This window comes from Crinia signifera, unplaced genomic scaffold, assembly GCF_055691185.1.
Source record: "Crinia signifera unplaced genomic scaffold, ASM5569118v1 HAP2_SCAFFOLD_272, whole genome shotgun sequence".
Taxonomy (NCBI): Eukaryota; Metazoa; Chordata; class Amphibia; order Anura; family Myobatrachidae; genus Crinia; species Crinia signifera.
This window is the reverse complement of record NW_028142165.1, coordinates 55,031-82,869: the sequence shown is the minus strand read 5'-3', so window position 1 is coordinate 82,869 and position 27,839 is coordinate 55,031. Positions and strand designations below refer to the sequence as shown.

Below are 27,839 nucleotides of genomic sequence, written 5' to 3'. Positions count from 1 at the left end.
TTATCCAGTGTGAATCCTCTGATGAAGAAGAAGATTTCGCTTGTCTGTAAAACACTTTCTGCATTCAATGCATTGAAATGGTTTCTCTCCTGTGTGACTCCTTTGATGTTCAGAAAGAGTTGACTTCTGAGAAAAACACTTGATACATTCGAAGCATTTATATGGTCTCTCTCCTGTGTGAATCATCTGATGCCGAACAAGTGCTTGCCTGGTGATAAAACACTTGCTACATTCAGCACATTTATATGGTTTCTCTCCGGTGTGAATCCTCCGCGAAGCTCTGATTTCCATGTAAAGCGTTTGTCACACTCAGAGCAAGGATGTGCTCTATCTCCTGTGTGACTCCTCTGATGTATTAGAAGATGTGATTTACATGTAAAGCATTTGTCACACTCAGAGCACAGATGTGTTCTCTCTTCTGTGTGACTCCTCTGATGGCTAAGAAGAGATGATTTACATGTAAAGCGTTTGTCACACTCAGAGCACAGATGGGGTCTCTCTCCTGTGTGACTCCTCTGATGTCTGAGAAGATGTGATTTACGTGTAAAGCGTTTGTCACACTCAGAGCAAGGATGTGCTCTCTCTCCTGTGTGACTCCTCTGATGTATTAGAAGATGTGATTTACGTGTAAAGCATTTGTCACACTCAGAGCACAGATGTGTTATCTCTTCTTTGTGACTCCTCTGATGGCTAAGAAGAGATGATTTACATGTAAAGCTTTTGTCACACTCAGAGCACAGATGTGGTCTCTCTCCTGTCAGACTCATCATGTATTCGATAAATTACAAATTAGCTGTGGAAGGTTTCTCCCATGCAAAAAATGAGAACGTCTTTAGTGAATCCTCCAGAGGTGTATAGGAAAACACTATATATAGTTGGCTTGATCAGAGAATAATGTCATTTTAACAATGATGTCTTGTAATTTTCTTAGAAGAATTTCTGTATTTTATCTGTAACACAAAAAAAAAATCAAAATTGAAAATATAAAAATGACAGGTGTAGATCTAGTTATTTTTTTCTTCTTTCAAATAAAATTGTATCGCATAAAACTTGACAAGTAATAATAGATTATTCAATGCATGTGATCCTGATATATATGCATGGCAATCGTCAAACATCCAAATGGTATATCATAGCAAATACAGTGGGTAAGAAATAGCACAATATAATAGTCAGAAATGTCATTCCATTAATATACCAAATAAATATGATGCAGTTTGTCACAAATGAGGAATTAATACATGAAAACTCTTCCAAGAAACCTTTGTGGAGATAATAGCAGTATTGCTGTCCATAAATATATCATAAGCCAATGCATGAGAAGATAAGGAAGGGGCAGGGGGTGAGAGGAGCCGCACATGGGAAGGCTAAAATTACCCCCTGTCCTATGTTGTAGGGAATATTTCCCAAGACTCTCTGTTGTTCATACCACGTGGAATATTTTAGAGTATCTGCTATTCTACACTGGATTTCCCTTGGTAGAGTGGAAACATAACCTTCCTACATATCAAATACACCTGGTGCTAAGTGTTCTTCATTCAGAGAAGTTTCTATCCAGTCCCAGACAGATATTGGGCCCAGGATTATAGTCTATAAAGTGTAATTTGTCATAAACAAAGTTCCCATTTCCCATGCAGCAATGTATAGATTGAGTAGTGTGGCCAGTGCTGCTGATTGTCTGAGAAAGGGGAGGGGCCCTGTCTATTATGTCAGTTCTGGGTCCCACATATTCTGATGGCAGCCCTGATCCCAATGATTGCCCATCTATCATACAATTTAGATGAAAAATGATAAAGTCGTTTTAATATATTTAGAAATATAATGTGAACTTTCATGAATTTGTATATTGATTTATGAATCCTTAACTGCAATGTCACGCATAGGATAAGGCCATATTATTCTATTATATAGTAATATTAACTAATTATATACTGGTCAAATAAAATGTAATTACTAATAACAAGGCAATATTCACAAAAGCATAGTAAAACCGATTGTGTACTCATCAGCATAATCCTATGTATAATATAATTACCTTACTCTGGGGATCCTTCCTCTGTCTCTCTCTTACTCCTCCGTCCTCCCAGCTCTCCAACCAGTAACTGATCCAGCAGCTCCTTCATCAGCTCCCAGTGGCCTGATACAGCCTATTTATAGTCACTCCTCCCCATCTCTCCCCAATAGTTCCCAGGATGCCCTGCAGGAATTCTTACACTGAGAGTTCACATGTAAAATAGGGTCATATCACATTGGTATATAGTCATTCACCACAGCAGCTCTTCCTGCCCAGCTCCTTGTCTTGTAAATGAGGTGTAAATATTCCTCAAGTCACTTACTACAATGGGAAATGCTAATTACACCCTGGCAGGGTAACACCTTGTATAGTAATTAGATCACAGCAGCCTCTGACTTCCTGTTATGTCACCAATGGGACCTTTTGTTTAGGAGTCACCTATTGTCTGGGCAGAGTTTCATCAGAAAGACTTGTTCTACATATCAGTAATAGAAGGAAAATCACTCTCTTTTTGCTGGTGCACTCTTTTAAATGGATCTCCTGTATTCACAAATAGAAGATATTAATTGAAAATAGTATGAGTGGCTATCTACATTAGGATATGTAATAAAGCTAGGCAAGTTCTAGAGTTTGTAACCAGTAATGGACAGGAAGGGGAGTTATTCCCACCTATCCAAGGTTACACTAAAACTAAGCTTTCAATATGATATATTAAAATATTGCACATATACACACATATATAAAACTGTGACAGAGATAAACAAAACATCAATGTTAAAGAATCACATTTACCTTTGTCCCCCCTGCAGTGCACGTGGTTTTGTGAACCAGAATAAGGCCCAGTGTGAGAGCTCCTTAATCGAATTAGTAAGCACACCTCCAGCACACCAAACGGCATTAGTGATAAGATTTGAAAAACCAACATAATAGAAGGTAATTCAGAGATCTTAGAGTCGTCTATTTTGAAAAACAAATATGATAAGCTGCCGGGCCTCGGCAAGGCTTCTCTGATACCGCACAGCACCCATTCTGGGCCACATAATTGTCTACTGCAGAATTTCTTAAACTCAGTCCTCAGGACCCCACACAGTTTTCTGTGTCACCCACCAGGTGCACAGGTGCATTCATGGCTCATTAAAACATTTTTAAAGATCAACAGGTGGAGCTAATCATTGCACTTGTGTTTCTGTGAGGAAACCTGCAAAATGTGCACTGTGTGGGTAATGAATGTACCTGTACACCTGCCGGTTAACCTGGAAATTGTCATTTTGTTGAAATGTGTTGGTTGCATCTATAACATGTCCCTCACATGCCCCTCCTGCCACACCACAGAATGTCCCTCACGTGCCCCATCTGCCCAACCACAGTATGTCCCTCACATGCCCCTCATACCCAATCAGAGCATGCCCCTCACATGCCCCTCATGCCCAACCAGAGCATGGTCCTCATATGTTTGCTAATGCTTACTCACAGCATTTCAATCACATGCCTGCTGTTGCTAGGGTTACCACCTAGTCCCTTTAATTCCGGACACATATTAATTACACAGGTTCTGTGGCTGGCTGACTTCAAGACTCCACTTCACCTGATTTTAAACTGCCACAGATCCTGTGTAATTAACATGTGTCCGGAATTAAAGGGACTAGGTGGTAACCCTAGCTGTTGCTCATCCACAGAATGTACCACACTTGCCCCTTCCTGTCACCAACTGCATGTTTTGTAAGCACACCTTCCCATGCCTGCCAACATGTCCCATTCCAAAAGGGACAAAAGGTTCCATGTTGAGTGGCATGCCCCTCTGCTCTACCACAACATATCCCATACAATTTTTGTCAGGCTCATCCAAATTGTGCCTATTCACCCCAATCTCTGTCACCAGCCCTGTCATAATGAAAATACATCCCTTTTGAGTGTACATGCTCCGTTCTCCTCTGTGCACAATGCAACACCATGAAGTTAACAATGAATGCCAGTACTTGTGTATTTTGACAGCGCATCGCATACCATAAGGCATACGATGGTATGCGATGTGACGCGATATCGCATGATGCTGTACAATGTCATACAATTTTAAAATTGTATGACATTGTACATGGCATACAATGCCATACAATCCGATGCGACGCGATTAAACATTGTATAAGCACCCTAATGGGTGCTTACAATGTGAAATGCACCCCCACGCCACCCCCCCCCACTATAAACGTGAACCCGAAGCGTGGCTAGTGCAGCGAGCCCGCGAGGGACGGCGGTACGCGTCCTCTGACCTTTTCATACCCCCACTATCCACGTCGGCGTGGAATTGAGAATAGAATGTGTGGCGAGCGGACACGGATACCTGTGAAGCCCGCGAGGGGACTCCGATACCTGTGAAGGTATCCGCGTCCGCTCGCCACGCTTTGGGCTCGGTGGCTCGCTGCGCTTGCCACACTTTCTATTCTCAACTCCATGCCAACGTGGATAGTGGGAGTATGAAGAGGTCGGAGAACGCGTACCGCCGCCCCTCGCGGGCTCGCTGCGCTCGCCACGCTTCGGGTTCACGTTTATAGTGGGGGGGTGGCGTGGGGGTGCATTTCACATTGTAAGCACCCATCAGGGTGCTTAAAAGCACCCTTTATGGTGCTTACACGATCTTTCATTGCATAGGGGGCAAAAATCGCGTCGCGATGCATGCCATGCGACGCGATATAAACATTGCGTGATGCACATCAGGGGCGCCGCTATAATACACAAGTACCTGAATGCCTTTATATTTGCCATATCCCCACATCAAACATCTCACTTCTACCCTGCGGAATGCCCTTCCAAGCATGCCCTCCCTGCAGAATGCCCTTCCAAACCTGTAAGCATTCCCTGAAAACTCACCTCTTCAGGCAAGCTTTTTAACTTCCAGAACCAGTCACTTAACCTTTATATACCGTTCCTATCTAATCACATCCCCACTGTACAGTCCACACATATCCACTCTTTCTTTTTCACATTATCCATCCTCCTGATCCCTGGCCAAACTGCTGGGTCACCGTAACTTACAGCACAGCAGGAACCTTGCATTGTGGAATTAATGCAATAAAGAATACAGTATTTATCATTTTGTATCAATGACTATTTCCCTATAGATTGTAAGCTTGCGAGCAGCGCCCACCTACCTTTTGACTGTCTGTAAATACCCTGTTTGTTGTATTACTGTCTCCTTTTGTAAAGCACAATGGAATGTGCTGCGCTATACAAGAAACTGTTTATAAATAAACAGTGGTGCAAGTAGAATTTTTTTCTTGGTGGTACTGATAGCCTCCACCAAAAATGGGCGTGGTTATGTGTCATGAGGGGGCGTGGTCACACAAAGCTAGAGGAGTGACTAAATGACAATAGTAGCATGGAATCAGAAGACAGGGAATGAAAAACAGGGAATGGCTGGGGGTGGGTTGGCTCTTGCTTGGGGGAGAGCCGGGCAGATTGTGCTTACAATTGTGGAGCCTGCTCTTCATGCTGTCGGCGCTGCTGATGCCTGTCAGGGTGACAGGCTAAATCAGCAGTAGCCGGTAGCTGCATACAGCACCAATCATAATGCTGGGTGGGTGGGCTGCTGATGCATTATATTTAGACTTAAAATAAAAATAGAATTGACAGTGGGTCAGGGGGTAAGTGGTACTGCGTACCTGCAACATATTTCTTACAGGTACTCCGTACTCTTGTCAAGATGTATTCGAAAAAGTATTCCTGAGTGCTATTATTAGGGGCGGTGACAATGTTTGTATATATGGCAACCACATCTCAAGAAATTTCTAGGTCAGTTTTTCTTTCTGGGTTGCTGCCTCAGTCCAGTCCATTAAAAATAAATACCTTATTCTAGGAAAATCCAAAGATATAGGAGGTGGAGTAGAGTCTATCCACTGTGATAATATAGTATTTTTAGTGGTTGCTGTCAGATTAATAAGTAATTTCCTGATATCTGGCATGAGTCTTTTTTGCTCTTGTGGTGAGTATATGCCCCAGTATATGTCCCAGTATATGCCCCAGTATATGCCCCAGTATATGCCCCAGTATATGCCCCGGAATCCCCATTTTTTCGAGATTGTAAAATCTATTTGTAAAATCTGATTAATGTATTCTTGTACTTCTGTCCACAGAGTCTGTACTATCGTGCATGACTACATGCAGTGTATTAGATCTGCACTGGGATCTTTACATTAATAACAATTATCGTTTGTGGCCTTTCCTGTTAGTTTTTTAAGTTTTGGTGTATAATAAACCCTGTGTAATAATTTCTGGTGCATCTCCATATATGAAGAGGACACCAGAATTTTATTTACATCAGTATAAGCTTTCAGTATATTCTTCATACCAAGTTCGGGAAAATCCAACTGCCTCCGCAACATTCCTTTAGGTGTCTGATCTAGCTCAATTTGTGAGCAACATACCTCATATATTTGTGACGTGGTGTTTAACCTTCCAGAACCTATGAGTCTATCTAAAGAAACAGACACAAGGTTTGATACTTAGCGCTGATTGGTATTAAGCACTGCAGCTAATACCTAGGGGGATTTACCAGAACCCCTAATACTAAAGACAAAGAAAAAAACGGAATGGTACAGCGCTGTGCTTAATATAAATTATAAATTTATTAAAAATTAATTTGCAGAATTATAACAATAATATAAAAAAATATTTTTTATAATGTATTCAATGTGGCCAACATTGGGACAAACAAGACTAACAAACATAAATTGAACAGCAAGCTTCCCTCAAAGCAGACCCCTTGCAGGTGTTAGTGGGGGTAATTAGTAGCAGCATGCGGTTAATGGCAGTTTTTGGAGGGTTAGAAATAATTTAAAAGTTATAGGTATACTCCTTTCTTGTTAGAGACCGGTAAATTTTGTAAGGTAATCCTTATGCCAGTTCAAGTAAGATTAGTGCACAATAGTAAGTATACTTAAGTGGGCATCCGGACAAGCAGCAGGGAGCTTTGTTTGTAGTCTCCTACAGGGACCTCTCCGACCACCGATTTTCGATTGTTAGTGGTCCTATCTGAGACTGGTCCAGTCGTGTTGTCAGGTATCAGCTTCAATCCCAATCCTCTACGCGTTTCTCCGCCTTTGTCACCGTCAGCGGCTTCCTCAGGAGGTAATAGTATGTAGCTTCATTGCCGCCATTTTATAGCGGTTACTTCCGCTTATCTAATTGGCGCGCATGCGCCCGTCATTGCGGGTCGCGCCTCGCTTTCGAATGCGTACAGTCTTAAGCTCTTATTGGTGTTCAGTCCTTGCGTGTCAGATCTCAATTTCATAACGAGTCTGGTCTGGCTGTTACTTAACGTCTTTTAATGTGTGTACGTTTCTGCGTGTCAAGCCTCACTTTGGGGCCCGACTTCATCCTTTTTGTTTATACGCTGCTATAGTTACTCAGGCTTGTACGTAGCAATACTTTGTATTTCTTATTTCAGAGTAGAATCTTTAGTTTTTTACAAGTGAAAGGCTGTGCCAACCTGGTAGTCAGGTAGAAAGTATTTTAGCGTGGATGTTTAATATAACGGCTACTACATAGAATATTATAATTCCAGGGATATTCTTTTAAAGGGACAGACAACATTTAACAAATATACACAATCTATCAATTTTTACATATATTATAATACAATCATATAAAATCATAATGTTAATATTAAATTTAGTGTATAGGAATCAAATGAAGGAAAAGAGACAAGTTTAAAATTATTTGATATCAAAAGAGAGAAACAATTTAAAAACCCATCAGAGTTCTACCCTCTACAATACAAAGGACCATTTGTAGAGTGCTTTTACAAATCTACACTAGAACAATTCAGATCTATGTGTGAGAAAAGTGAGAAGAATGACAGTAAAATCTGGAACGACAATTTAAGAAAAGAGGAAAGAACAGCTCTAAGATGTATATATAAAGATAAAAGCATAACAATAAAATCTGCTGACTAGGGTGGTGGGATTGTCATCATGAACACTGTGGACTATATAAAAGAGGCCTACCGGCAGTTGGAGGACAAGGAGTTCTACAGTGTCCTGGATGGCAATCCCACCACCCCCTATCAAAAAGAACTGAGAGTCATGTTACAACAAGCAATAGACGAAGGCGCTATATCCAAAGAAACATATAATTTTCTTTATATCATTCACCCTATCACCCCCACCTTTTATTTTTTACCCAAAATTCACAAGACACTTCACAATCCCCCTGGGCGCCCCATTATATCTGGTGTAGGGTCCCTCACTAATAATTTATCCTTTTTTGTTGATCACTACCTTCAAAACCACGTGGAGAAGCTTAAGTCATATATACGTGACACTAAACACTTTCTTAATTTAATTAATCAGATAGAATGGAAAGAGGATTATATCCTATTAACTTGTGATGTACAAGCATTATATTCAAACATACCACAAGATCAAGGTATAACAGTTATGGAAACATACCTTAAAAAAGATACTGATTTATCAGATTCTCTTCGTGGTTTAATTTTACGTGCAATTAAATTCATACTACATCACAATTATTTTTTATTTAATTCACGTTATTATTTACAGACACGGGGGACTGCTATGGGGACCAGATTCGCCCCGAGCTTCGCCAACCTATACATGGGGGCCTTTGAGGATGACCATGTGTGGGGCGGGGAGTTCGGGGGGAATATGGTCCTCTATGGCAGATTTATCGACGATTTATTTATAATTTGGAAAGGGGACATCACAAGTTTGCATGCATTCACTCACAGTCTTAATATTAATAATTTTGGTTTACAATTCACCAGCACATATAGTTTAACAAAAATTAATTATTTGGATATAGCAATCTCGATAAACAATGGCAAACTAGAGACAGAAACTTACATCAAACCAGTGGACCAGAATCGTTACCTTAATTATACAAGTGCTCACAATAAAGTCTGGAGGGATAACATTCCCAAAGGACAACTTATCAGAATGAAGCGAAATTGCTCAACAAATGAGTCATATAATCGCCAGACAAAAAACCTCATTTCCTCATTTCAAGAACAAAATTATCCGGAAAAAATTATACAAAAAGCGATACAAGAAACAGATAAAATAGAAAGAGAAAAATTATTGATAATAAAACCCAAGGACCAAATAGACATAACTAAAACTACTAACAAAGATAGATCAACACTATTCATAACGCAGTTCAATGAATGCTCTCAGGAAATCAAAAATATAATAAAGAAAAACACCTCTCTGTTGCTACAGGATGAATTCCTAAAACATATTATAGAACCTGGTGGAAAAGTAATTTTTAGAAAAGGAGAGAACCTTAAAAACAAACTTGTACAGAGTCATTTTGACAACAAAGATAGGTGTAATGACAAACACAACACCACATTAAACTGGCTCCCTGAAAAACCCTGTGGATTCCACAAATGTGGAAATGACAAATGTCTCACATGCTCAGATATAAAACAGAAAAAAAGTGTTGAATTTAGTTCACAAGTTACTGGAGAGAAATTTATGATAAAGAGTTTCCTCAATTGCAAAACTCCATATATAATCTATATAATTGAATGTGGTTGCGGTCTGCAGTATGTGGGCCGCACCACAAGATGCCTACATATAAGATATCTTGAGCATAGGAGGAATATCCTGGGAGGGGTGAGAACACACCCTCTCTCAAACCATATAAGAAAATGTCAAAACAACTCTTTAAAAAATATTGAAATAAAAGCCATTGAACAAATCACTTCTACGAGTAGAGGAGGCGACAGGTTTAAAAGATTGTGCAGTAGGGAAGCCTACTGGATTTTCCGCCTATGCTCAATGATACCTAATGGACTCAATGATGCGATAGAGCTTAATAATATTTAGTTGTAATTAAAAAAATGTTTTTGGATTTATTGACGTCTTTTTCTCTGCTTAGGGAGGGGAGGTGGAGGGTGGGAAGGGAGTTAAAATTGGGGGAAAAGGGGGGGGGGGAAGGGGGTTTGGGATTTGGGGGTGGGATAAGGGGGAGTTGGGTAGCCAAATTGGATTAAAATTGAATTAAACTAATGTCCTTATTCTTATAAACCTAACTATGACAAATCTCCCTATGTTAGTATAAATTTCTTCATTAAAAACTGGATTGAGATAGAATTCTTTACATAAAACTATATTCCTTATATATTTGCTTTGATGTTTTAAGGTGTCTTTGACACATATATAAAACTTATTGAGCTGAATCATGTATTTCACTGTAATCTATATGTAGCCCATGAGATCAAAATAGACCATTGGGCAAAAATGGGTTTAGTCATATGTAGTAAAATAATTATCTATATATGAATTATTTATTTTTATTATTATTATTATTATTATTTTTATTTTTATTTATATTCATTTCTATCATTGAATATTTTTTATTTTTTATCTTTATTATTTATTTGTGTCTCTATATATGCATGTATGAATTCTATAAATTAATAATGAGATATGAAATTTATTACTATACAGCGCATTTATATGTATGTGCTGTATAAGAATTTGTTTGGTAAACTTTGGTAACTATATAAATTATATATGAAAACACATCTCGCTCTGTGTATACTATACACTAAATTTAATATTAACATTATGATTTTATATGATTGTATTATAATATATGTAAAAATTGATAGATTGTGTATATTTGTTAAATGTTGTCTGTCCCTTTAAAAGAATATCCCTGGAATTATAATATTCTATGTAGTAGCCGTTATATTAAACATCCACGCTAAAATACTATCTACCTGACTACAAGTTAACAGGTTGGCACAGCCTTTCACTTGTAAAAAACTAAAGATTCTACTCTGAAATAAGAAATACAAAGTATTGCTACGTACAAGCCTGAGTAACTATAGCAGCGTATAAACAAAAAGGATGAAGTCGGGCCCCAAAGTGAGGCTTGACACGCAGAAACGTACACACATTAAAAGACGTTAAGTAACAGCCAGACCAGACTCGTTATGAAATTGAGATCTGACACGCAAGGACTGAACACCAATAAGAGCTTAAGACTGTACGCATTCGAAAGCGAGGCGCGACCCGCACTGACGGGCGCATGCGCACCAATTAGATAAGCGGAAGTAACCGCTGTAAAACGGCATCAATGAAGCTACATACTATTACCTCCCGAGGAAGCCGCTGACGGTGACAAAGGCGGAGAAACGCGTAGAGGATTGGGATTGAAGCTGATACCTGACAACACGACTGGACCAGTCTCAGATAGGACCACTAACAATCGAAAATCGGTGGTCGGAGAGGTCCCTGTAGGAGACTACAAACAAAGCTCCCTGCTGCTTGTCCGGATGCCCACTTAAGTATACTTACTATTGTGCACTAATCTTACTTGAACTGGCATAAGGATTACCTTACAAAATTTACCGGTCTCTAACAAGAAAGGAGTATACCTATAACTTTTAAATTATTTCTAACCCTCCAAAAACTGCCATTAACCGCATGCTGCTACTAATTACCCCCACTAACACCTGCAAGGGGTCTGCTTTGAGGGAAGCTTGCTGTTCAATTTATGTTTGTTAGTCTTGTTTGTCTATCTAAAGAGAATGCGGAATGCACTCCTAAGCATGCCCTCCCTGCGGAATGCCCTTCCAAACCTGTAAGCGTTCCCTGAAAACTCACCTCTTCAGGCAATCTTATCAAATTCCAGAACCAGTCACTTAACCTTCATATACCATTCCTATCCAATCACATCCCCACTGTACAGTCCACACACATATCCACTCTTTTTTTTTCACATTTTCCATCCTCCTGATCTATGGCCAAACAGCTGGGTCACCGTAACTTACAGCACAGCAGAAACCTTGCATTCTGGTGGAATTAATGCAATAAAGAATATCTATCCTTGTGAATCAATGCCTAGTTCCCTATAGATTGTAAGCTTGCGAGCAGGGCCCTCCTACCTTTTGACTGTCTGCAAATGCCCTGCTTGTTGTATCACTGTCTCCTTTTGTATAGTGCAATAGAATATGCTGAGCCATATAAGAAACTGTTTATTAATGCAACACCAGTCAAATGTTTGTACGAACCTGAATGACACGATGTTTCTCATGACCACAGCCTTTATAACATGTAATCCTGGTGCCCAATAAAATGCAGAATTATAAATGTGAAATGTTTCCCATTCCCCTAAGAAAATGTATATGCCAATGCAATATTATTCCTAATGCGGTGTCATGTGTTTTTGTTTTTTAATTATTATTATTACTATTATTATTATTATTATTATAAGTTAGGTTATATAAGGTTTCTATGATTAGAAAATTATTTTTTTGCCATCTTTTGCATGTGGTATAGATGTTTACATGGTCAGAATACCAATAGTAACCCATAGATAAACACAAGAAAAAGGTATATCAGCGCTAAAACCCACAAAAATTGTCAATTTAACAGATAGCCTTTAGGTGTAGACCAAATACGCTGTTAGAAGAAGCCACCGAGTCCCCACGGAGGCGGGGAAACGCGTCATTTTGAGCACCCATTTCTGTCTTCACACACTCCAGAGGATAGGAGGTCGAACCTGGTACCTGCATTCAGTCAATAGCCACTGGAACTACTGGGAGCCCCATTGTGACTAGGAGCCCGGGCTCGTAATAAACCCACAGAGACTGGTACTCCTGCATACAGCCATAAGAATGACTAAACCCAGCATAACAGAAGCAGGTGCAGGGAGGACGCTCCCAAACAATACATATTTTCTTTTCTTTTTTTTTTTTTTACTTTTTAAAAAGAAGTTTTTCTGGCCAGATATCAGTTCATGCCATATACAGTATAGGGGATTTGAAAAATCACCTTTTTCTATAAAAAAAAAAAAAACATTTATTCCCTATACACAAAAACCAGGATTGGACAGACAATATTGGCCCATAAGCTTTTTTAATAAATGTTTTGATGCAGAATTTATATAAACTGTTCCATCATGTATGTATTTTTATACTCTCACTGGCCAGTGACACTTAGTGTAATTAATAAATATTTTTATTTTATCCATACATTGTTTCTAGCGCGTTATATTTATTTTTTCTGTCTTGTTTTTATTGTAACCCATAGATATTTATTTTTCCATTTTATGTACTCAAGATATTTTAAAAGATTTATAGAACCTTTGATTTATAATTTGAAAGGAATAGTATAGATCTTCCTGTATTTTTTAATCATTATGTATTTTTTATTTTTTTCCATTAAAGTTTTTATTGAAGGTATTTTGCAGAAAAAACAGAAGTTACTTATCAACAAATACATGCGAGTCTCACAGTCAGATATCTTGTTAGGCATCGTTAATTGATGTGAAAGTCAGATGAAAGGCTTAAGCATGGTTATACTGGCATGTAGTCATAACAGTTTTTTTTTTTTTTTTTTAAATCTTCATTTTTATTATTTTAATACACAGTTAAAAAAAACAGACAAGAGAACATCAGCTCACAAGAGGTACATATAGATATTACATTAGCTGTTGTTGTACGGCTGATTGCTCACACAATGACAGTACTAGATACAACACAATACAATACAAGACAAGAAAAAAAAAAGGACAATGTAGTATAACCGTTTTTATCTTCATCCTTTTTTCTAGTGGACGGCGAAGTGACAAGGCCTGGGCATATCCGTTATTATCTATCAATATCGTCATGGAGCAACTATCGTATCATCACTGACTACTGATTTTCTATTAATACTGTTTTATCTTTTTATGGCAGGCGTGTATATAATGCTATGGTCATATTGACTTATTATATGATACATCTTAACCTATTTACTTGTTTTTGGCTACATGGCACAGCTACTTATTCGGTTTTTTTAACTCTTTAAATATATTTAACTTATGTGCATGCCCTATAATTTGTGAGAGAATAAAAAAAAAGGGGGGGGGGGAGTGAGGGAAGGAAGAGGGGGACTCTAAGTCCTCCAAATATTGTGACTTAATTAACTTTATTTACTGATGTGTTACACTTTTTACATAAATAGATTCTAACCATCTGTGCCATATATTGAAATATGTGCTTAACTTTTTTCTACCTAAATAAATATATCTTTCTTGTGTACTCGTGTAGTTGACTAGTGCCATCCATGCAGCAGGGTCGGGGCCATCCTTAGATAGCCAGGTTCTTGCTATCATCATCTTGGCCAGAGCACACATATTATATATATACAGCCTGTCATATTTATTCAAAACATCTGCACAGATAGATAAGATACAGCTTTTAGGATTCAAGGTGGTTACAGGAATACCCGTATTCACCAACATTTGTAGCACTTCCCTCCAGAATTCTTTAACAAAAATCGCATTCCCATAGTAAATGCCAAAATGAGCCCGGCGCCCTCTTGCATTTTGGACATAGGGGGGATGCCCTGGCTCTCATCTTTACCAGCCTGGTCGTGGACATATACGATCTGTGCAAAACATACATCTGTACCTGTTGTACTCTTACAGAGTTGGTTGCACATTGCACAGAGGCCAGTGCCATCTCCCATTCACCGCGCAGAAAAACACCTACATCCTCTTCCCATTTCTGGGCTAATGATACCATTCCACCGTTGCTATGTGTATCTGACATCATATTGTATAACCTTGCTACAATTTTTTTTTACCCTCTTTCAACAACTCTCTTTTTACTGAGGATATAGAAAAATTTGGTATGCTATTTTTAAATTGGGCTTCCAATGCACATCTCAACTGTAGGAACCTAAAGAAAAAATATTTGGGGAGTGAAAACTCTACTGCCAGGTTTGTATATGATTTTAAAACTCCATGCTCATAGAATTGACTAATCGCTACCACCCCGTATGTACCCCAAACAGTGTCAGGCTGAAGGGTTATCAGCTCCCCAAATTTCCCATAGTCTGATAATGGATGATCAATCTCAGTATCGGAAAAGCCAATTAAACTATTGGCTTCTCGCCATATCTTGACTGCCTGTGCCACTAAGGGGGGGTCTTTTTTAGTGACTCTCCCCTTCAGTAAGTACTGGAGTGGAGTACATCTATCGTTCCCTTGTGACATAAGGATTTTAACTAAGCTGTTATCATACTCTGTAGTAATCCAGTCTTTAATGTGCAGCATTTGTCCTGCTAAATAATACCATCTGAAGTTGGGGAGAGAGAGACCACCTTTTGTCTTTTTCCTCACCAGGGTGTTCATTTGGATTTTAACTCTGTTATTGTTCCATATAAATGACGACAACTGGGAGTTTAATTTTTTGAACAAGGACATCGGCAAGTACACTGGTGACTGCTGAATAATATATAAAACCTTGGGTAAGATAATCACCTTGATCAAGTTGATCCGGCCAGTGACAGTGAGCAACAATTTGCTCCATGATTTGAATTTTACTGTAATAAAGTTCAACAATGGTTGTACATTCAACTGGCAGAAATCATACGGGTTTCTTGATATCCAGATCCCAAGATATTTAAAGGAATCTGTCCATCTGACAGGCAAATCCACATATGGTTCGTTGGGTATAAACTGTTTCGTAGCCATTATACTAGATTTATTTACGTTTATGCTAAACCCCGAATATCTACCATGTGATTAAATTAGATTTAGAACTTTAACAGCTGAAACTGTGTAGTCCTGCATAAAGATTAGTACAATGCCACTGCGTCCACACAGTTACCAGCTGCAAATCCTACAATGTCAGGGCTAGATCTTATAGCACTAGCAAGCGGCTCAATAGCCAAAGAGAACAGGCTTGGTGATAGTGGGCATCCCTGCCTCGTCCCGCTCTGGAGGGGGAAGGCAGCGGACGTCCAGCCATTTATTGACACCCTAGCTGTTGGATTATTGTATAAAATTTGAATCCACCTAACAAAATTACCCCCAATGCCAAGTGCCTTCATAACCGCCCATAGGTATTCCCACTCGACTGCGTCAAATGCCTTGGCGGCATCTAAAGACATTATTGCTGATTTACTTGTGATATTTTGCGAGATTTGGAGGTGCCTAAATACCTTTCTTATATTTAACGATGTGGATTTGCCTGGCAGGAACCCTGTTTGATTGGGGTGTATGATTTTCTCCAGGTGTTCATTCAGCCTAGTCACCAGTATCTTGGGCAGTATCTTTGCCTCTGCTGGGATCAATGAAATTGGCCTGTTTGCCTCGGTGTCAGTTGGGTCTTTCCCCTGCTTCAGCAAAAGTATTATTTTAGCTTCCATCATGGAACGGGGGCACTCCCCTTTTTCAAAACAGGACGCAAACAGATCCATCAACAGAGGAGCAAAAAAATCAACATATTTTTTATAGACGTCAATGGGTATGCCGTCTAAACCGGGGGCTTTGCCGCCTGGTATTGTCCTTATAGCATATGCTATTTCTTCCAACGTTATTGGGGCTTCCAGGACATCTTTATCGTCTGGATGGAGAGTGGGCATTACAATGTTACTCAAAAAATTCTGTATTTGCAGGGGCTTAAACTGATTCCTAGATGAATATAAGGTTTCAAAAAAATCTTTAAATACCATACCAATATCCTCAGTTTTGTGTTGCATAATACCCCTACTGTCTAACACTCTGTAGATATTATTTGAGGGTTTTTCTACACGTGCCAAATAGGCCAGATAACTGCCCACTTTGTCAGAGAAGGCATAGAACCTCTGGGTATTAATTTTTGTATATTTTATATCTTCAGATTTTATGAAGTCAAGCCATTTCTCTCTGGCCTGGTCCCATGCTTTTTTAGCTGCAGGGGTACCATCTGTTAAGTAACTGCCCTCACAGATATTGCAAGCATTTTCAAGATCCAATATTTTCTGTCTCTTAGCTCTTTTGATCTCCCCTGGTTTTTTTTGATAGTGCCTCGTAGATAAGCTTTGAAAGTGTCCCAAATTATCATATCTGACGCTGAGCCTTTATTAATAGCCCAAAATTCATCCCATTGCTCGATTAGCCCGGTCATGGCTTCTGTATTATTTAGCCAGGTAGCATTAAATTTCCAAAAAACACAGCTCTTTACTGTGGAGTCGTCTAGCTCTAACACTAACGGGGAGTGGTCTGAGATGCCTCTTGTTTTGTAGCTTATGCTGACTATAGATGGCAATAGCTCTTTGGATACCAAGGCCAGGTCTATTCTTGAGAATGCTGTGTAAGATGTGGAAAAGCATGAATATTGTCTTAATTCTGGATTTGCTACTCTCCATGGATCAGTCCACCCTAAATCTTCAACAAAATTACTAAAACTTCTAGAGCAGCTGTCGACCTTGACGCCCAGTTGAGTTCTTTTCCATCTGTCCATATTGGGATTCAACACATTGTTAAAATCTCCAATACAGACTACTGGCACATCAGGAGTGGTTGCGACAAAATCGGCAGCTGCAACTAGCACATCAAACACAAAAGGGGGTGGTATGTAGATAGCCAGCAATTGTATATGTTTTACATTGATTATACCGTCAAGAAAAATATACCGACCACCTGGGTCTATCTTTACTCTATTGCATTTAAATGCTACTGTTTTTTTAAACAATACCGAGATGCCCCTTGCGTGTGTCGTGAAGGGAGCATGATATGCCTGGTTTACCCATGGCCTGTTAAGAGCCTGTAAATTTGGCCCTGTAAGGTGAGTCTCAGATAGACATATTATATCTGCCTTGCTTTGTCGCACCTGACACATGACAAGGGAACGCTTTATTTTGTCATTTATTCCTCTGGTGTTCCATGCTAAAATACAGACCATCTAATCCTTACGCTTTAATATATAAACGGATAGGCCAATTATTTACCAGGCTAGCACTATCACTGCACATCATGCTCCCTTCGTTGTCACCAGCGGGATCCATTGCGTTATCAAAATTACCATGACACTTCACCGTCCTTTTAAACAATACTACATAAAGACAATAACATTTACCCTCCTCCCCCCACCCTATATGCCCCCCACCCTAGGCATATTTAATAAATCCTTCCTACACAAAAAACTATTATTACAAAATGATTAGCACCCAACAGGGGGCTATTGAACCCTAAACCACGGAAACATAATAAGGCAGTTGTCCTATCCCTCTCCCCCGACTTTTATAAGAAAAAAGGGCCCTGGGGAAGTCCTTTAATTAGGGAGCCAGTTGGTGTCTTGCTGGAACCTTTTTGTCCAGCCATATTCCTGCTTCTCTCGGTGTCTGGAATAAATGTGATTCCCCGTCAACCATAACCTTCAATTTTGCGGGAAATTGCATAGAGTACTTTATATCCAATTCCCTAAGGCGTTTTTTAATATCTGCGAACTGGATTCTGCTCTTCTGGACGTCGAGTGAAAAATCGGGAAATGCTGAGATTTTAACCCCTTCATGTTCCAGCGAGCCTTTTATACGGGTCAAACGCAGCAGGGTATCTCTGTCCCGGTAGTTCAGTAATTTAAAAATAAGTGTACGGGGTGGTGCACCTGGTTGAGGAGGCTTTGCAGGCACTCTATGGGCCCTTTCAACCGCAAATTGTTTCGTGAATGAGGCAATATCATGGTTATTGCTTATTAATTGCTCCACGAACTTTGAAACATCAGCCCCTTCTGCTCTTTCAGGGAGCCCCACAAGTCTAATATTGTTTCGGCGTGATCTGCCTTCAACATCTGACAATTTATACTTGATTTCACGAATCTGTGAGGCCATGTCGGCCATAGAGTGCTGCATTTTTACATTGGAGTCTTCCACTGCCGAGATGCGGCTCTCTGCCGCGCTCAGCCTGTTTTTAACTTCCTTTAAATCATCTTTAATCTGGATTACATCAGCCTGCACACTATTTATTTTTTCCCCTAGGCGCATCTCACTGTTATTAATAGCGTCCAAGATCTGTTGCAGGGTGGCATCTGGTGGGGCAGCGGGGCTTTTTTCTTTTAAAGGGGTAGTTTGGGGAGTGGAGATTGAAGTTTGCGAGGTATTACCAACCTGGGTTCTAGCATATTTCTCCAAGCGGGCTGCGGCTGCTGTACCAGTTTTCCCCATATTTAGAGAAGGGGAATGGTGCTGTTATCTTTGCCAAGACAGGGTGATTGTAATATCACAAGTGAGTGGGTCTAGCCGCTAGGTCCACACAGTCATTCAATTGTCCCCGCTAGGTAGATAATAATATGCACAGTGCTTGAATCTTTAGGGCTACAGTGACGCTATACACTTAGCAGTTGCCCCCTTCCTCCACCGCTGGTCACAATATGCCAATCAAAATACCGTCTGTGTTATAATGTAACCAGAAGAATTTAAGCTTTGTCCAACTCACCCAGAATTACTTGCGCTGTTAGGCCACAAAAGCTGCGTGATGTGCCCCGCTATGCCAACCACCGTACCTGCACTGCTACAGTGTCCCGTTGTTTACACGTAGCCGCAGATGCTGGTGCACTGGCGTGCTATACTCGGCAGGGGAAGCCGTCAGATGTACCCACGAGGTTGATCTCGCTTGCTTGCCCTTGCTCCGGCTGTATGTGTCGCGACCCGCCGACTTGCTTGCTCCTCTCCTGGAGCCCTTACTCGCCTGGGGGTTACAGGTGTTGGGCGTACAGCCCTTTGGCGCCCCCGAGAACAGAGAGGGGTAGAAGGCTGTATACAGGATGATGGGTGCAGATGGTGGCGTGCTGGCGTGCTGTGTGCGGCAAAGAAAGCCGTCGGATGCGCCCGCAGGTTCCACTTCTCTCCCCTGCTCCGACTGCTTAAGCCGCGGCTTGCCAACTAGCCCGCTCTGGTCCTGGAGCCCGTGCTCGCCTGCACATCCGCAGGTGTTTGGCGTGGAGTACTTTGGCGCCACAGGGAATGGAGAGAGACAGCGTGCTGTATTCAGGGAGATGGCTGCAGCATCGCATAGTGCGCCGGGTAACCTCCACGCTCAGTCTGCACGTCAGTGGCGGGGAAACAGCAAGAGGATGCCGGGTAGCAGGTTCAGACACTTCCCCTGTGTTACATACGGATGGTGTCGGGAGAGAGCTCTGCCTCACACGTCCTCACTCTCCCTCAGCCGTGGCCACGCCCCCCGTAGTCATAACAGTCTTAATGGAACTTATTTTCTTGTAGCATAAGTCAAAAACAGGATAAAGAACATATCTGGTAATGTTACAGAGAGGAAGGTATATAAAGGTAGGGAGAGGGTGGAAAGAGGGGAAGGAGTAGAAGGGGTACTATCCGGGTAGCCATTGACAAGTTATCGTCATATCTATCTTGATATGTCTTAAATAGGAAAGGGAGTCTTTGAAAATGAGCCATAGTGTCCATATAGCATTAAACGTTTTATAGTTAGAGGGGCCGGACAGAGACAGGTCATCCATAGACATGAAGAACTCAAGTCTCGTGAACCATTCAGCTATGGTTGGGGGGGAAGAGGACCTCCAGTGTATCGGGATAACGGCTTTAGCTGCACTGTTCAAGTGTTTTAGTAAAGATTTTTTGTATATGAAAATAGGACAGTCTATTTTATTAAGAAGCCAGAATGTAGGATCAGAGCTTACATCCTGTCCCATCATTTCCTTAGTTATAGAAAACACTGAATTCCAGAATGGGCGAGGGCTACTACATTACCACCATATGTGTAGCCGGGATCCTACGGCTGCGTTACATCTCCAACAAGATGCAGGTACTCCAGGGTACATCCTAGCCAATATTGAGGGGCATCTGTACCATCTAGATAATACCTTATATTGGGTCTCTATCACTGAATAGCTTGACGAGCATAACATAGTGATCTGAAATAGTGACCATTCTTTATGGCTCAGCTGTATACCTAGATCCGTTTCCCAATCCATAGTAGAACGTGGTAGCGTAGCGAATGTTTCTTCTATTACGAGTTTATATCCTATGGAAAGGAGATGTTGAGGAGAGGATTCAGCCCGGCATAGAGCCTCATAGGATGTGGGGGGTCTGTGTGCCTTATGTATTTTTTAATTATAATACACCATTTCAATTACTGGAAATTTAATGCCAAAATAATCAACACTTTTAAACAAATACAAATAACGATTCACTCATTTTATTAGTGGTAGGATCTTTTTTTAATAAGTTTGTGATTTTCATTTAGAAGTTTATTAGCTTGGCTACAATATTATTATGAGGGTTGCAAACAGCTATTGCTTATAAATCAGTTTTAATTTACTTTAATGTATTAAAGAATGTTTTGAAATGAACTGAGTCATGATTCTAAACGGTAGTATTTAGATGGTAATAATATTATTAAATGTAACAAAAGGTCCCTTTGGTGACATAACAGGAGCCCAGAGGCTGCTGTGACCTAATTAGAATACAAGGTGTTACCCTGCCAGGGTGTAATTAGCATTTCCCATTGTAATGCTTTTGTATGGTTCAAATATTAAATATACATGTTGAAATCTATATAATAATTACATTAAATAAAATTAATTGATATCTAGTGAGTTATTTTGATGAAAGTTAAAATATTCCTAATGGTTTCTCAATAGTGAGGGTCTGATTGATTGATTTGGCACAATTATTTCTATTTCTTTTTTTTAAGCCTTTTAACCCCTTCCCGACATTGCCTTTTATGGTAATTTTTTTTTTCCTCCTTGCGTTCAAATAAGCGTAACTTTTTTAATTTTCCGGCTATATAGACACATGAGGGCTTTTTTTTTGCGGGACAAGTTGTACTTTTTAATGGTACCATTTACTATACCGTATAATATTCTGGGGAATCAGGAAATAATTCAATGTGGGGTAAAAAGAAAAAAAAACGCAATTCCACAATTTTGCGCTGGTTACGGTTTTTTTGGAGTTCATAGTTCGTTTAAAATGATGGGTTATCTTTATTCTATGGGTCGTTACGATTCCGGTGATACCAAACTTATATAGTTTTCGTTACATTTTACCACTAAAAAAAAAAATAGAAAATGTTATGGTTTTTCGAATTTGCGTCGCGTCGCCATGTTCTGCGGCTTATAACTTTTTTATTTTTCCACCTACGGACCTGGGTGAGGGCTCATTTTTTGCGGGCTGAAGTGTACTTTTTAATTAATACCATTATGGGATATGGGCGACTTTCTGATCTCTTTTAGCTATTTTTTTTGGGGTAGGCGATGCGACCAAAAAACGTAGTTTTGGCGTTGGGGATTATTTTCCGTTTACGCCTTTAACCGTGCGGGATAACTAATGTTATATTTTAATAGATCGGACTTTTAGGAACGCGGCGATACCAAATATGTTTATTTTTTTTATTTTTTATTTATTTTTATTTGGGAAATGAAAGGGGGGTGATTTGAACTTTTAATATTTTTTTATTTTTTTTTTATTTTTAAACTTTATTTTTATTTTTTTTTACTTTTACTACAAGGCCCCCTAGTGTACTTGACCACTAGGGGGCGCGATCACCTGTACTAGGTTCAGCCATAGAGCTCTATGGCTGAACGTAGTGATTTTATGCACTTCCTATTACATCCTGCCTCAGGCAGGATATGATAGTTATGCAGACACGGCCAGCACAGGGGTCTACATTAGACCCCTGGCTACCATTGCAACCGATCGGCACCCTCCGATCTCGCTGCGGGGGGCCCCGATCGGCGCCGGAGGGGGGCGCCCCCCCTCCGATCAGCTATTTAAGCACTGCGGTCGCTTTGCCCGCGGTGCTTAAAGGGTTAAACGGCCACGATCGGCGAACTCGCCGCTCGTGGCCGTGAGAGCAGGGACCTGGCTGTAATATACAGCCATTACCTGCTCTCTTTCAAGCCAGCTCACTCCGTGAGCTGGCTTGATTCCCCCGCAACCGACATATGACGTAAATGTACGTCATATGTCGGGAAGGGGTTAAATGAAAAAAAAAAAGGTGACTGTAATATGCTGTAAGAAAATGTATTTTTCTGTTTAGAAAATGGATTTTTTGCTGTTTGTGATATCTTAAAAAATTATTTTGTGTATGTTTTTTGTAACTTTTTGTGATCAGAACTAGCTTTAATATTGTGTATTGTGTCTGTGATGGTGACGCTTGTGATGAATATAGTGTATAATGTACTTTTTTAATTTTAGAGTCATTATTTAAAAGTGCTTCTAATGTTGGTAATACTATCTATCCTCTGTCTCATGGACTGATTACATATATGTTACCTGATGTCGATTATCTTCCCCAATTCTTAACCTTAGTAAGTTTATAATCCATTTTTATCTGTTTCATTTTTTTTTTTGTAATTGTGACTATTTGATGCTCAAAGTGGGATAGATTTATCTATATATCCTGTATATTAAATGAGAGGTAGAACAATGTTTTGATCTTCCAATGTATCTCCTTATGGTCTCTCTTCCACTATTCAACAATAAATCTAAAACACAACTTGTGCAATGTTAAAGACATAAGGACCTTATCTAACCCTTTACCTAATAGACAAATGATCTGCATCTATCACCCAGAACACTTCCTTCTGGCCCCAAATCTCGGATTTACTATATAACCAACTCCTAGCACACACTTGTTCTCACAAATTAAGGACATCCATCTCTGCTTGGACCAGACCAAGACCAGTATGGATGCAGTTTCTATTGGGACTCCGATATTGGCATTGGGACTGTTATTATTATATATAATTATAGGATCGACCATCATTTACATCACAAACATCACCAAACTTATCCCCATGTGGTTAGATACTGTAACAACATATGCTTGGACTGTGCTTCTAGGAGTCAGACACCATCGGTTGTCCCATAAAATCGGTCTGGTGAGAATCACATGAACAAGCAGAGACATTTCCTAATATACATCTGTGTGCAGAAACCTGTGTGTCATTTTATCTCTTCTATTGTTTTAATACTTGTTTTAATAAAAGCTATTTAGATATGATATACAGACAATCTATTCTATGAAATCAGTGTCTGAATTACAGGGTAGCAGCCCCTCTATTGTCTGTATCACTGGGTGATCACGTGTTGTAATATCATGTATATCTTTCCTCCTGTTGTCAGCCATGGATCAGACTATGGAACAGGAGCGTCCATGTACTATCAGTGACAGCAGTAGCGCTGATTCCAATTCTAATATTAAATAAATCTGTGGGAAAGTGTAATATAGGACAATACAGGATCAGTGTTGGATAATCTCATAGAAGCCCTAAGCTCTACCTATAAGTAGTCAGGTGATGGTGAGATGTCTGATGTTTATACTTATTAGAGCCCTGAAAGCCAATAATCTCCTGTTTTATATGGGACTGGTCTTGCTGGTATATAATGCCATATGCCATATACCATGCTGTGCTACTTATGGCAGGACAAACGCCATAGGCAGGCTAGATGATGGTGGCTCCATCTGTATCTCCCCTGGTCCTATCTTCTAATATGTAGAACAATGTACAAAGGGATTTAATACTTATAAAATATATTAGATCAGCAGCCAAAAACAGAATCATATCATTTATAAAGATCAGTATTTATTCAACAACAAGTATTATGGGGATAACTGTCAGTAACATAAATAGTAGTTACTGATATTGTTTGATTATAGTCACTAAGTCATTTTAATTAAGTTCTTGATCATAAACATGGTAAACAATGTGTTATCAATGGGATGTTATTCATAACATGGTGTAAAAACAAAATATGTGCTGTTACCCACAGCAACCAGATATCAGCTTTAATCACCTAGTGCCAGCAAGCAAACAACTGTATAATCATTGATTAATATGGGATACAGGGGACCGATGTCTTAGTTGCACCATTATACAATATAATACATAGTATATGAATCAGAGGGAGGTAAGACAGCAATAGGAATGTATGAGGGACAGAATACGGAGGTATAATAGGGACTGGGAGGAGCTGCTGGGACTCTGTAATGGATATACAGCTCTTTCCTGTACTAGCCCCAGCACCAGTGTGAGCAGAACAGCTGTATATTACAGGGCACAGTAATGGCAGCCACATCGTCATTGTCTGTTATACTGCAGCTCTATTTCCTAACAGAGACAAGGGAAAAGCAGCCCCAGCTTACTGGTCACAGCTCTCCTGTCTTTAGCAAGATGGATTTATATCAACTTATTGCCATATTCATACTGTAACATTAAAGTTACCTTCCTGAAACACATAATGTGGTGATACAACTTACTATTGATTCGCATGCAACATTCAGGCCCTCAGAGTGACTATGTATGTGAGTAATAAGGTTGATCTCTTTAGTAAAACACTTGCTGCACTCAGAGCATGTATATGGCTGATCCCCTGTGTGACTCATTGGATGTATAACAAGTTTTTGTGGTTTCTTTTAGTTGCTTCCACCAAACTCCACCTGAGAATGCCGGGCTGCTCACCCCAACTTACAGCAGGTGTTCCTACACACAGGCTGCGAATGGATGTTTCATAGACATCCATTCACAGGCTGCAGGGGAACACCCATATCATGTCAGCGACCATCGAATTATGTGGAAGGCACACGCACATCTGCTTAGAACAACCTTAGATGTGTGTGAGGATTCAGAAGGAAGTGGGCAGGCAGCTGACAACCGGTGATGTCAGCTGCCCGCCCCTGTACCCGCATCATTGGCCCATTAGCATGATAATGCCCAGTGTTATCTAGGAATCACCCATTAAGTGCTGGGCGTTCCCATATGCCAATGGTCCAGTCCACCACCACCTGCCCCCCCTGCCCTCAAGGTTGTGTGTGTGCACCCATTGAACAGTCCCCTACAGATGACAATGCACATGTACAGACACATAACATCAGAGCCGCCCGGATCTGCTGTAAAATTTCATCTTATGCTGTGAAAATAGCCCAACATCGGACCCCTTGTGAACGAAGGGGTCCGAACGATCAGACATGAATAAGGTCCCTTGTTTCTTAGTGAAACACTTGTTACATTTAGAACATTAATGTGTTTTTATCCAGTGTGAATCCTCTGATGAAGAAGAAGATTTCTCTTTTCTGTAAAACACTTTCTGCATTCAATGCATTGAAATGGTTTCTCTCCTGTGTGACTCTTTTGATGTTCAGAAAGAGTTGACTTCTGAGAAAAACACTTGATACATTCGGAGCATTTATATGGTCTCTCTCCTGTGTGACTCCTCTGATGTATAACAAGTGCTTGGCTGGTGATAAAACACTTGCTACATTCAGCACATTTATATGGTTTCTCTCCGGTGTGAATCATCTGATGTCTGAGAAGCTGTGATTTCCATGTAAAGCATTTGTCACACTCAGAGCACAGATGTGGTCTCTCTCCTGTGTGACTCCTCTGATGTCTGCGAAGATGTGATTTACGTATAAAGCATTTGTCACACTCAGAGCACAGATGTGGTCTCTCTCCTGTGTGACTCCTCTGATGGATGAGAAGCTGTGATTTACATGTAAAGCGTTTGTCACACTCAGAGCACAGATATGGTCTCTCTCCTGTGTGACTTCTCTGATGGATGAGAAGCTCTGATTTACATGTAAAGCGTTTGTCACACTCAGAGCACAGATGTGGTCTCTCTCCTGTGTGACTCCTCTGATGTATTAGAAGATGTGATTTACGTGTAAAGCATTTGTCACACTCAGAGCACAGATGTGTTCTCTCTCCTGTGTGACTCCTCTGATGTCTGTGAAGATCTGATTTACATGTAAAGCATTTGTCACACTCAGAGCACAGATGTGGTCTCTCTCCTGTGTGACTCCTCTGATGGATGAGAAGCTGTGATTTATATGTAAAGCGTTTGTCACACTCAGAGCACAGATATGGTCTCTCTCCTGTCAGACTCATCATGTGTTTGATAAATTACAAATTAGCTGTGTAAGGTTTCTCCCATGCAAAAAATGAGAACGTCTTTAGTGAATCCTCCAGAGGTGTATAGGTAAACACTTTCTATAGTTGGCTTGATCAGAGAATAATGTCCTTTTAACAATGTCTTGTAATGTTCTTAGAAGAATTTCTGTATTTTATCTGTAACACAAAAAAAAAAAAATCAAAATTGAAAATATAAAAATGACTGGTGTAGATCTAGTTATTTTTGTTCTTCTTTCAAATAAAATTGTATCGCATAAAACTTGACAAGTAATAATAGATTATTCAATGCATGTGATCCTGATATATATCCATGGCAATCGGCAAACATCCAAATGGTATATCATAGCAAATACAGTGGGTAAGAAATAGCACAATATAATAGTCAGTAATGTCATTCCATTAATATACCAAATAAATATGATAGTTTGTCATAAATGAGGAATTAATACATGAAAACTCCTCCAAGAAACCTTTGTGGAGATAATAGCAGTATTGCTGTCCCTAAAAATATCATAAGCCAATGCATGAGAAGATAAGGAAAGGGGCAGTGGTGAGAGGAGCTGCATATGAGAAGGCTAGATTGAGTAGTGCGGCCAGTGCTGCTGACTGTCTGAGAAAGGGGAGGGGCCCTATCTATTATGTCAGTCCTGGGTCCCACATATTCTGATGGCAGCCCTGATCCAAATGATTGCCCATCACTCATACAATTTAGATGAAAAATGATAAAGTCCCTTTAATATATTTATAAATATAATGTGAACTTTCATGAATTGGTATATTGATTTATGAATACTTAACTGCAATGTCACGCATAGGATAAGTTAATATTATTCTATTATATAGTAATATTAACTAATTATATACTGGTCAAATAAAATGTAATTACTAATAACAAGGCAATATTCACAAAAGCAATGCTAAAACCGACTGTGTACTTATCAGCATAATCTTATGTATAATATAATTACCTTACTCTGGGGATCCTTCCTCTGTCTCTCTCTTACTCCTCCGTCCTCCCAGCTCTCCAACCAGTAACTGATCCAGCAGCTCCTCCATCAGCTCCCAGTGGCCTGACACAGCCTATTTATAGTCACTCCTCCCCATCTCTCCCCAGTAGTTCCCAGGATGCCCTGCAGGAATTCTTACACTAAGAGGTGACAT

The 27,839-nt window shown here is 39.9% G+C and overlaps 1 pseudogene; it reads right to left on the bottom strand.

The window, feature by feature from the left end:
* Positions 1-26,654, bottom strand: LOC146054613 (uncharacterized; annotated as a pseudogene).
* Between the last annotated feature and the right edge of the window lie 1,185 nt (positions 26,655-27,839).